At 29.7% G+C, this 11,326-nt stretch overlaps 1 long non-coding RNA gene across 1 annotated transcript; it reads left to right on the top strand.

Moving 5' to 3' along the window:
• Nucleotides 1–9,393: 9,393 nt before the first annotated feature.
• Nucleotides 9,394–9,931, top strand: LOC145133735 (uncharacterized). The gene is made up of 2 exons (XR_013718719.1): nt 9,394–9,683; nt 9,804–9,931. It is a non-coding gene; the product is annotated as an uncharacterized LOC145133735 (long non-coding RNA).
• The last annotated feature ends 1,395 nt before the right edge of the window (nt 9,932–11,326 follow it).

Below are 11,326 nucleotides of genomic sequence, written 5' to 3' on the forward strand. Positions count from 1 at the left end.
TTCGGGTTATAGAATCTTAATACAATTTATTCGGTTTTTTTTCGATTATATTAGGTCCTTACTCATATTGTACATGTTATTCGGGTTATTCGGGTAATACCCGAACCGAACCGATTAATACCTGAACCGAACTGAACCCGTATTGGTTATTCGGTTCGGTTTTCGGTTCATGCAATTGCCCTTATTCGGTTTTCAGGTTATTCAGGTTCGGGTTGGTTCGGTCCGATTCCGACCCGAATAACATCCCTAACTTGAAATACAAGCTCTCACGTTGTGACCTAGGTTTAAGCCCAAAATCAGTTTAACAAAATGATTACCTGAACTGGGTGTTACATATAGTTGCAAAGATATTGGCATCGTCATCATCGTTGGACGGTGTGAACGGATCAAGCGGGTCCATTTTCTTTTGAATTATTGAAAGTTTTTATGAAATAGAAAGAAACACAATAGAGTGGTGATTAAAATTTAGGTGTTGTATATGTATTTATAGGTTATTTTTTTTTATTGAAAGTTACCGTTTGAAAACGGTCCAATTCATCTCGTTGCCACTTGTTACCGTGACCACGGAAGACCCCATAATGTACCTTAATGGTTTGGGGGGTAGTCGCGTTACCACAACGTTTTCGACCATTCACGTCAACAAAATGGCTTCCGCACCGTGTAGTCTTAGAAAAAGTCTAAATATGAAATAAATATAAAACTTCATTTAATGTTTATATTAGGCGAATCCCTTGTGTTGCACGTGAATATATTTATATAGATAACTAATAACAAATATATTTCCTTAAAAATATTTAAATCAATGTCATTAACTATGAAATAAACACTTTCTAAGAGTATTCTAAAAAATTATTATTATTATTAAACCATATTAATTTAATTATTATAAGATAACATATGTTTAACACTTATATACATAAAATAAAATAATATAAATGATATTTGTCGTAATAAATTTAATATCTTAATAATTCGTTAAAAATATATAAGTCATTGTTATTAACTATAAAATAAACATTGTCAATTAATAATATAAAAACTAATTATTATTCTAAAGTCGTATTTACTTGAATTCTTATAAGATAACATATATTTAAAACATATATAAATAAAATAAAACAATATGAATGATATTTATGAAAATTAATTTAATATCTTAATAAATGAAAAACAATATTTTCTGAGTATTTACTAATTATAAGATATAAGCTAAAAAACAATATTTTTTATTCATTTTGTAAAGTTTTCGTATAATATCGAACACTTTAATATAAATAAAACATATTAGTATATATCTTATAATTAGTAAGTAATTAGAAAATATTGTTTTTCATTTATTAAGATCTTAATAAATAAAAAACAATATAACATGAGTACTTACTAATTATAAGATATAAATTAAAAACAATACTTTTTTATTCATTTTATAAAGTTTTCGCATAATGTCGAACGCTTTAATATAAATAAAACATATTAGTATATTATTTACAAATAAGAATATAAATATGTAACTAAGTTAAAACTGAGTGGAAGTCTCATAACTTACACGAAAAATAATATTTGCATAACTTAAGAGTGTCCACGTCACTCAATAATAGTGCAAATAGTTCATACATATCAATGTTCAAAATTTGTTGAATCCAAGAGAAATTTTGAAACATGACGGGGTTCGCCTCTTTCTTGCATTTGGCTTTTTCCTTTATATGTTCCTACAAATGAAAATAAAAAAAAACAAAAAAACTATGCTCGATACTTTAAATCCAACAATTATAAGTGATTAAAAAAGATAACAAACAACATTCTTGAAATATATTATAATGTTACATCTTCATTACAATTCATATATTCTATAAGACTTAGTAAAGTGGACAATACTAAAAAATGAACGTCATAATTACACCAATAAAATAATAATAATATCAATACAGTTGTAGAATACTCTGGTAGAAATTTTGAAAATACTTAGGGTTGTAAACGAACCGAACAAACACGAACGAGGGCTTGTTTATGTTCGTTCGTTTAACTTAGTCGGACAAATGAACGAACACGAACGGATAACCGAAAAAAGTTTTCTTGTTTATGTTCGTTCGTTTAACAAATTACATTGTTCATGTTCGTTCGTTTATGTTCATGAACATCTTAAACGAACGGAGATAAACAAACATAATTCAACATATATGAACATTTACGAACATATAATATAGTAATTTAATAAAAACAATTGAACACATATGAACATAAAAGTAACTTAAATGAACGAACATGAACGAACGTAAACAAACAACATAAATAAACGTTCACGAACTTAATTGAACGAACGAGACAAATGTTCATGTTCGTTTGTTTAACTAAACGAACGAAAATTTTTGTTCATGTTTGTTCATCCTCCCTAATAAATAAAAATAATTTTGTCACATGTCACTCTCTCATTAACTTAGACACATGTCATTTTTTGGTATTTTTGATTAAATGTTTTTTCCATTTGTCATTTTGTCATTTTTTTATCTTTTCTTAATTAATTAACACATCATATTTATACATCAATTAATAATTCTCTTAAGTGAAAATAACCAATAAATTACAATATTAATACTCATATAGTATTTAATATGTTTCCTTTTAAATTCAAATTTTAAATTTTAAATTTCAAATCTAAAATTCCAAATTTAAATAATTTTTTGTTTAAACTTTCATATTTTATTTTTCGTTTTATCAAACCCGTATAATATACGGGTCTCACACCTAGTTTATTAAATAAACAAACATAAACGAACTTCCCGCAAAACGATTCACAAACAGTTCGTCGAACGTTTAGTTCGTTTGCAACCCTAAAAATAATTGTATATGTCACACACACACACACACACACACACACACACACACACACACACACACACACACACACACACACACACATATATATATATATATATATATATATATATATATATATATATATATATATATGTGTGTGTGTATGTGTCTCACATGCATCCTAACATCATATCTTTTCATATGATTTATCCACCTTCAAGTTTTTTGTTTGAAGGTTTTAATCTACCACACAATTACCATAATTCTCAAAATTCTACCAACACAATCTACCAATATGACTTATAATATATATATATATATATATATATATATATATATATATATATATATATATATATATATATATATATATATATATATATATATCTTACTATCTTATTATACAAACCTTACTACTTCTAAAAATAGATTTAAGACGTCCAAACCATTAAGCTACGAGTACAACCATCAAATGCCTAATCTCTTTTTTATTGAACTAACGTCGTCTTTCCTCTTATATCTCCTTATCTTCACGTACTCTTCAAAATTCAGTTATAATTTGAATCGGTCAATTCCTTGATATCCGCCTAATTGAATCATCCAACAGAAAATAGTCAAAATACATTTACATAGCATCTCCATCCTCGCCTCCTACCTCTATAATCCCACTTTTCTCCCTCTCCGGCCTCACTTCCACCCTCTCCCGTCCTCACCCTTACAACCATCAACGACGCACCAGCGCTCCATGCGTTGTCAACATTTCTTATACGATATCTTTAAAATCCACCATCCCCTCTCACAATAATCTTTTCTTCAAACAAATTAGTAACTCTTGAGCCTGATTTGCTTGATCCTTTTAGAAACCCTAGCCGTCACCACCGTCTCCACCATCCACCGCCACCCCCAAACCCCATCGGTGGATTTGGACTATTTGGACTGAACGCATCCTTCTCTTCTCACTCATGGCCAGCGATTTAGGGTTTTGTTTTTACGGCCACCTCCGATAAAGAACACGCCGGTCTCGACCCCGAGTAGCTTCATGAAACAAAGTCACCGGAAAAAATGATTTTATTGTATCTGAAGTAAGTATCTATACCTTTTTTCTTGATCTTCTCTTTGACTTCATTATATTTTTATCTGATTCTTCAGCTGTTGCTAGAAGACGAAGGCATAAAGGTTGGTCGTCTTTTAATTTGTACTATTCCAATAGTCGTCACTTTCAACTTCACGGTCACAGGTAATTGTCTTCTTGCTCTCTCTCTATATATTTTTTGGTTTATATCTCTAATTGCTATACGGAAAAAAAACCTACACCATTACCTACCTTCTGTGTGCGTTATCAAACCTTAATGTGTTTTTGTATTTTGTTTTTCTGGATGTTATACTATTTTTTTGAAGAAACTCATAATTAAAGCAGGAAAGCACATTCGGATTCTGGTCATTTGAACCTTTACCTCATTATACAACAGTTGCTGGATCAAAATGAATCTCTAATATGTGTTTAATGTGATTATGTGACAGGAATTAGGACCTGATATACATGACACAACAAAAATTAGTGGTAAATACTTTAAATCTATTTACAATCATTCCCTTCTCACTAACCCAAATTGTCAATGATTTACTGCAACTTATTTCACGCTTTTATTCTAAACCCATCAGTCATTCTAACGCAAAGTGTATTGCATGCTCTCTGTTTTCTGTTTGTGTGCATGCTCTGTATCTTAATGGTACGCTAACAAAAATACACCTTCTTCTAGGCATTGCAATCTTTGAATATGTATAGCTCTTTTATGCAAGGTTCGATTGGCAAGTGGGTTCTTAATGACGGGTGGGTATCCAATTACTCTATGACTGAAAATCTGGTATCCAATTACTACTTATGTATGATCAGGAAAAAAATATGGTAACCAATTACTGCATAGATTCAGTTTCTCAATGCATCTTATTGTACTTTAAGGTATATATGACAGCTAAACAAAAGCATAGCAAGGTTGCTGTCCTTCATGAACAGGGGATGCTCCATTGTGATTTAGCTCTCCCGATGCTTTTATTGATTTATATACCATTTGTGCCAATTGATTTGTCTGATTTATAACATCTAGGTTATATGTATCCTTAAATAACTAATTGGTTGAATTGTTTACTTTTATAGATAAAAAGTAATTGGTCTACTTAAGTTAAAGGAGTACCATTCGATAATTTGGTGGGCAAAGAAAAAATGAGTCAACCCAAGGTAACATTTTCCAATTAAGTTCCTCCTTGTACTTTTGTGATGAAAGAAAGTATAAGCAATAACACATCATGCAGATCATTTGTTTTACCGTTTGAAATTTCACCTTCAACTAGATCATGTAACTATCTCATTGTAGTGTTTTATCTTTAAATTTTTCCTTCATTGTTAAACCAATGTGTGGATATTACTCCTTTACCCATTTATGCAACATTGTGTTATTGTCTCGGGTGTTGGCTTGGCTCCTAAAGCATCATAAGTTCATAACAATAACAAAACTATTTAAAATCAATTTATCTTTACAAAGGTTTAACCACCAATTCAACAATGCAGTTTTTTGGCTATGGGGAAACACAACCAAGGCATGAGTCGCAACAATCCAACAACATGAATGTGTTTGAGACATGTGCAATATATGAGCCAATAATAAGCCATTCATAAAGCAGGTTGTTTGTATAATGATTCAAATCTTACAATTTATAAATCTTTCATCTTAATTTATGTTTCAAATTGATACTTAAGAAATGGTTCAACTTTACTATTTTATCGTTCATATTATTTATACTACTTTTCTTTAACCTTGATGTGGAAACGTTATCGAGTTGTTTTGGTTTCCAAATGGTAGTATTATGTTTCCTTTTGAAAGAATATAATATGATTAATTTGTATTAGAATGATAATTTCAAGAAGTATTTATTTTTTACTAAATTTCATAATTCAAGAGTGAAAACTAAAAGTAAAATTTAAATCTGTGAAAATATTATAAAAATTAATATTTTTATAACTACCGTTACTTGTTTCGACACATGACTTTTTTTTAATAACTTATACAAATTAATATTTCACAGATTTAAATTTTACTTTTTGTTTTCACTCTTGAATTATGAAATTTAGTAAAAAATAAATACTTCTTGAAATCATCATTCTAATACAAATTAATCATATTATATTCTTTCAAAAGGAAACATAGTACTACCATTTGGAAACCAAAACAACTCGATAACGTTTCCACATCAAGGTTAAAGAAAAGTAGTATAAATAATATGAACGATAAAATAGTAAAGTTGAACCATTTCTTAAGTATCAATTTGAAACATAAATTAAGATGAAAGATTTATAAATTGTAAGATTTGAATCATTATACAAACAACCTGCTTTATGAATGGCTTATTATTGGCTCATATATTGCACATGTCTCAAACACATTCATGTTGTTGGATTGTTGCGACTCATGCCTTGGTTGTGTTTCCCCATAGCCAAAAAACTGCATTGTTGAATTGGTGGTTAAATCTTTGCAAAGATAAATTGATTTTAAATAGTTTTGTTATTGTTATGAACTTATGATGCTTCAGGAGCCAAGCCAACACCCGAGACAATAACACAATGTTGCATAAATGGGTAAAGGAGTAATATCCACACATTGGTTTAACAATGAAGGAAAAATTTAAAGATAAAACACTACAATGAGATAGTTACATGATCCAGTTGAAGGTGAAATTTCAAACGGTAAAACAAATGATCTGCGTGGATGTGTTATTGCTTATACTTTCTTTCATCACAAAAGTACAAGGAGGAACTTAATTGGAAAATGTTACCTTGGGTTGACTCATTTTTTCTTTGCCCACCAAATTGTCGAATGGTACTCTTTTAACTTAAGTAGACCAATTACTTTTTATCTATAAAAGTAAACAATTCAACCAATTAGTTATTTAAGGATACATATAACCTAGATGTTATAAATCAGACAAATCAATTGGCACAAATGGTATATAAATCAATAAAAGCATCGGGAGAGCTAAATCACAATGGAGCATCCCCTGTTCATGAAGGACAGCAACCTTGCTATGCTTTTGTTTAGCTGTCATATATACCTTAAAGTACAATAAGATGCATTGAGAAACTGAATCTATGCAGTAATTGGTTACCATATTTTTTTCCTGATCATACATAAGTAGTAATTGGATACCAGATTTTCAGTCATAGAGTAATTGGATACCCACCCGTCATTAAGAACCCACTTGCCAATCGAACCTTGCATAAAAGAGCTATACATATTCAAAGATTGCAATGCCTAGAAGAAGGTGTATTTTTGTTAGCGTACCATTAAGATACAGAGCATGCACACAAACAGAAAACAGAGAGCATGCAATACACTTTGCGTTAGAATGACTGATGGGTTTAGAATAAAAGCGTGAAATAAGTTGCAGTAAATCATTGACAATTTGGGTTAGTGAGAAGGGAATGATTGTAAATAGCTTTAAAGTATTTACCACTAATTTTTGTTGTGTCATGTATATCAGGTCCTAATTCCTGTCACATAATCACATTAAACACATATTAGAGATTCATTTTGATCCAACAACTGTTGTATAATGAGGTAAAGGTTCAAATGACCAGAATCCGAATGTGCTTTCCTGCTTTAATTATGAGTTTCTTCAAAAAAATAGTATAACATCCAGAAAAACAAAATACAAAAACACATTAAGGTTTGATAACGCACACAGAAGGTAGGTAATGGTGTAGGTTTTTTTTTCGTATAGCAATTAGAGATATAAACCAAAAAATATATAGAGAGAGAGCAAGAAGACAATTACCTGTGACCGTGAAGTTGAAAGTGACGACTATTGGAATAGTACAAATTAAAATACGACCAGCCTTTATGCCTTCATCTTCTAGCAACAGCTGAAGAATCAGATAAAAATATAATGAAGTCAAAGAGAAGATCAAGAAAAAAGGTATAGATACTTACTTCAGATACAATAAAATCATTTTTTCCGGTGACTTTGTTTCATGAAGCTACTCAGGGTCGAGACCGACGTGTTCTTTATCGGAGGTGGCCGCAAAAACAAAACCCTAAATCGCTGGCCATGAGTGAGAAGAGAAGGATGCGTTCAGTCCAAATAGTCCAAATCCACTGATGGGGTTTGGGGGTGGCGGCGGATGGTGGAGATGGTGGTGACGGCTAGGGTTTCTAAAAGGATCAAGCAAATCAGGCTCAAGAGTTACCAATTTGTTTGAAGAAAAGATTATGTTGATAGTAATTGTGAGAGAGGATGGTGGATTTTAAAGATATCGTATAAGAAATGTTGACAACGCATGGAGCGCTGGTGCGTCGTTGATGGTTGTAAGGGTGAGGACAAGAGAGGGTGGAAGTGAGGCCGGAGAGGGAGAAAAGTGGGATTATAGAGGTAGGAGGCGAGGATTGAGATGCTATGTAAATGTATTTTGACTATTTTCTGTTGGATGATTCAATTAGGCGGATATCAAGGAATTGACCGATTCAAATTATAACTGAATTTTGAAGAGTACTGAAGATAAGGAGATATAAGAGGAAAGACGATGTTAGTTCAATAAAAAAGAGATTAGGCATTTGATGGTTGTACTCGTAGCTTAATGGTTTGGACGTCTTAAATCTATTTTTAGAAATAGTAAGGTTTGTATAATAATATAGTAAGAATATATATATATATATATATATATATATATATATATATATATATATATATATATATATATATATATATATATATATAACTTGGTGTCATTACTCATTAGTACCATTAACTATCACAAGCTAGAAAAATGCTTTAATGGTTGTTATTAATTAGGTGAAAATAAATAGTTATGTATGTTTCAAATGAATATGATGCAAAGATATGATATATCTTGAAATTTAGATGATATCTTTTATAAGATTTACAACGATAAAGATAAATATATAATAATGTTAATCTAAAATGAGCGTATAATACTCCCTCCGTTCCAAAATTATAGTCCATCTTTCCTTTTTGATTTGTCCCAAAATAATAGTCCACTTCTAAAAATAAATAACATTTTTAACAAAATACTTCATCATTATTACTTAACCAACTAAGCATTTAATGGAACATTAAATACAAAGTAAAGACAAAACTGTCATTTTATTAAATAAAGTTAGTGGTAATTAATGCTTTTCTTAATATGTGTGTTTTTTGTCTGTGGACAATAATATTGGGACGGAGGGAGTATATTAATATAATGTAGTTATAAAATAACAACCAATATTAACCATATACTTAAAATATCCGATGCTACTAATTAACACAAAAATAGTATCGAATAAACCTAAATAAATAAATTTTGTTGTTCTAAAGCAATAATAAACGACACATAGGATAAAATACCAATTTACTCGTTAAAGTATACTATTAATTTTGATTTTGTTACCTTACCTTGTTATATATTATGAAGTTTTCTAGAATTTCCGGTCAGCAACGACGATTCAGAGTCCACGTGTTCATTTGACTTCAAAAAGCTCCGGTCAAAGTCTCACGTATGCGGCTGCCTTTTCTCATCTGAAAGAAACTTCAAGCTTTCTTCTTCTTCCCGATTTATGCATCTATTTATACACAAACTCATTCCAAAAACTCTCATTCATCCATTCATTCTTCTCATTTCTCTAACTCCCTTCTGTTTTACTTTTACATCTTTATTAAATATTATTCTTATCCTTCTGCTTTATCGGGATTTTAATCGAAAATGATGAGATTAGATGTTCTACCAGTAATTGGTTTCGTGGTTATGGCGATTCTTCAACTTCAACTTACTCAAGCCCAAAACTTTGCTCCTTCACCAACTCCAAATCCTTCCAATGATGGTGGGTTTAAATGTTTAATTTCCTTATTCTTTTCTAAAATAGTTATTATATATTGTTTTTTATTATAATGATTTAATTTGTGAAAAATAAAAACTTATGTTATATGGTAATTAAATGCAGGGGCAGCAATTGATCAAGGGATAGCTTATCTGCTTCTACTCGTAGCATTGGCAATCACATATCTTGTACATTAATAGTATTAAAATTATTTTTATTCAATATTAATTACAATTCTTTTATTATTATAATCCATGATTTATGATTGATCAATGTTGCTTTGATTTTTAAAGGTATTGTGACTTGTGAGGTGTGAGAATCGATAACTTTGTGTATTTGTAAACTAAAGAAGTTTTAACTACTTACACAAGCTCAATTGAACAAAAATATAAAAATATTAATTAAGCATTAACAATAATTTATTACAAGTAGTAGAGTTTTTGTTATGATAGAAATGGGATGTTTGAACATGAATTTTAATATATTAACAAATTTAAAAATAAATGTTATATTTATAGTTCATTTAGGGAGCTTTGGTTTGTAAGGCCCGTAGCTTTGTTGTTATTGATTTGAGGAATCCCATTTTGAATTGTTTCCAAAAAGGCTCAAATGAGCCAACAACCTAATCATATATCCCACAACTTTATTAACATAAAAAATCTTAATCATAAAAACTCCTGGAATAAAATTCGATATTATCTTGAGGAATTGTTTTCGCTATTTTAATAATAAAGATTTGTCTAAAAAAAACATCACTTGAAAATGAAACCAAAAACCATATTAATTTTGGTTTGGTCTAAATATGGATATTTTATCACCAAACCCAAATCTTCAGTACCTTTAGTTGGAAAAAGTTCATCAATGGTCGAGATATGTATCTTTTAAACGTTTTACAAAAACCGGTTTCGGCCCTAAAAGTGGTTCCGGTTTCTAACACCAGTTTCGGTTTTTAGACCCGGTTTACCCGGACCCGATGGACCCAAACCCGGATTACCCAGAACCCGGATAAAGCCAATTTTTAAACCCGGAACCGGAACCGTTTCTATATAAAATTAGTCAATTTTACTAGACGAATGTCCGTGCGTTGCGCAGAAACACTTATATAGGTGAAGTCTTTACAAATATATGTTTTTTTAAATATAGCAATAACGTTGTTGTTAAATTTGATATAATAATTCGTATACTAAATTGATATATAATATATTGATTATTTTGAATTATATGATAATATATACATCTATTATAACTGCATAATCTCAATCGTTTGAATGACTTGTATCTGAGATTACAATTTAGTTTTTGCATTTATCACTTTTAGCTATTTACAAAATATTCTTCGGTTTTTTTAAGTGGAACTGAAATTTATATTTAAGTTGACATTGTAATGTTATATTTAAATTAACAATTTAAGTATTTTGTTCAAACTGTACAAACGTTGTAACTTTAAATTGATAATGGTTTACATACAACAACATATTAAATCTAATAAATTAAGTATAATATGTTAAAAGTTAAAGATATAACTTTCTAAATAGAAGTAAAGATATTATTTTAAAATTAAAATTTAGTATATTTATGATTACATTTTAGGTTTGATATTATTTAACCTTATCTACTAGTTTATAATCATTATTAGAAAGACACTA

Source organism: Lactuca virosa, chromosome 8, assembly GCF_052849685.1.
Source record: "Lactuca virosa cultivar CGN04683 chromosome 8, Lactuca_virosa_CGN04683_v6, whole genome shotgun sequence".
In the NCBI taxonomy this organism is placed as follows: domain Eukaryota; kingdom Viridiplantae; phylum Streptophyta; class Magnoliopsida; order Asterales; family Asteraceae; genus Lactuca; species Lactuca virosa.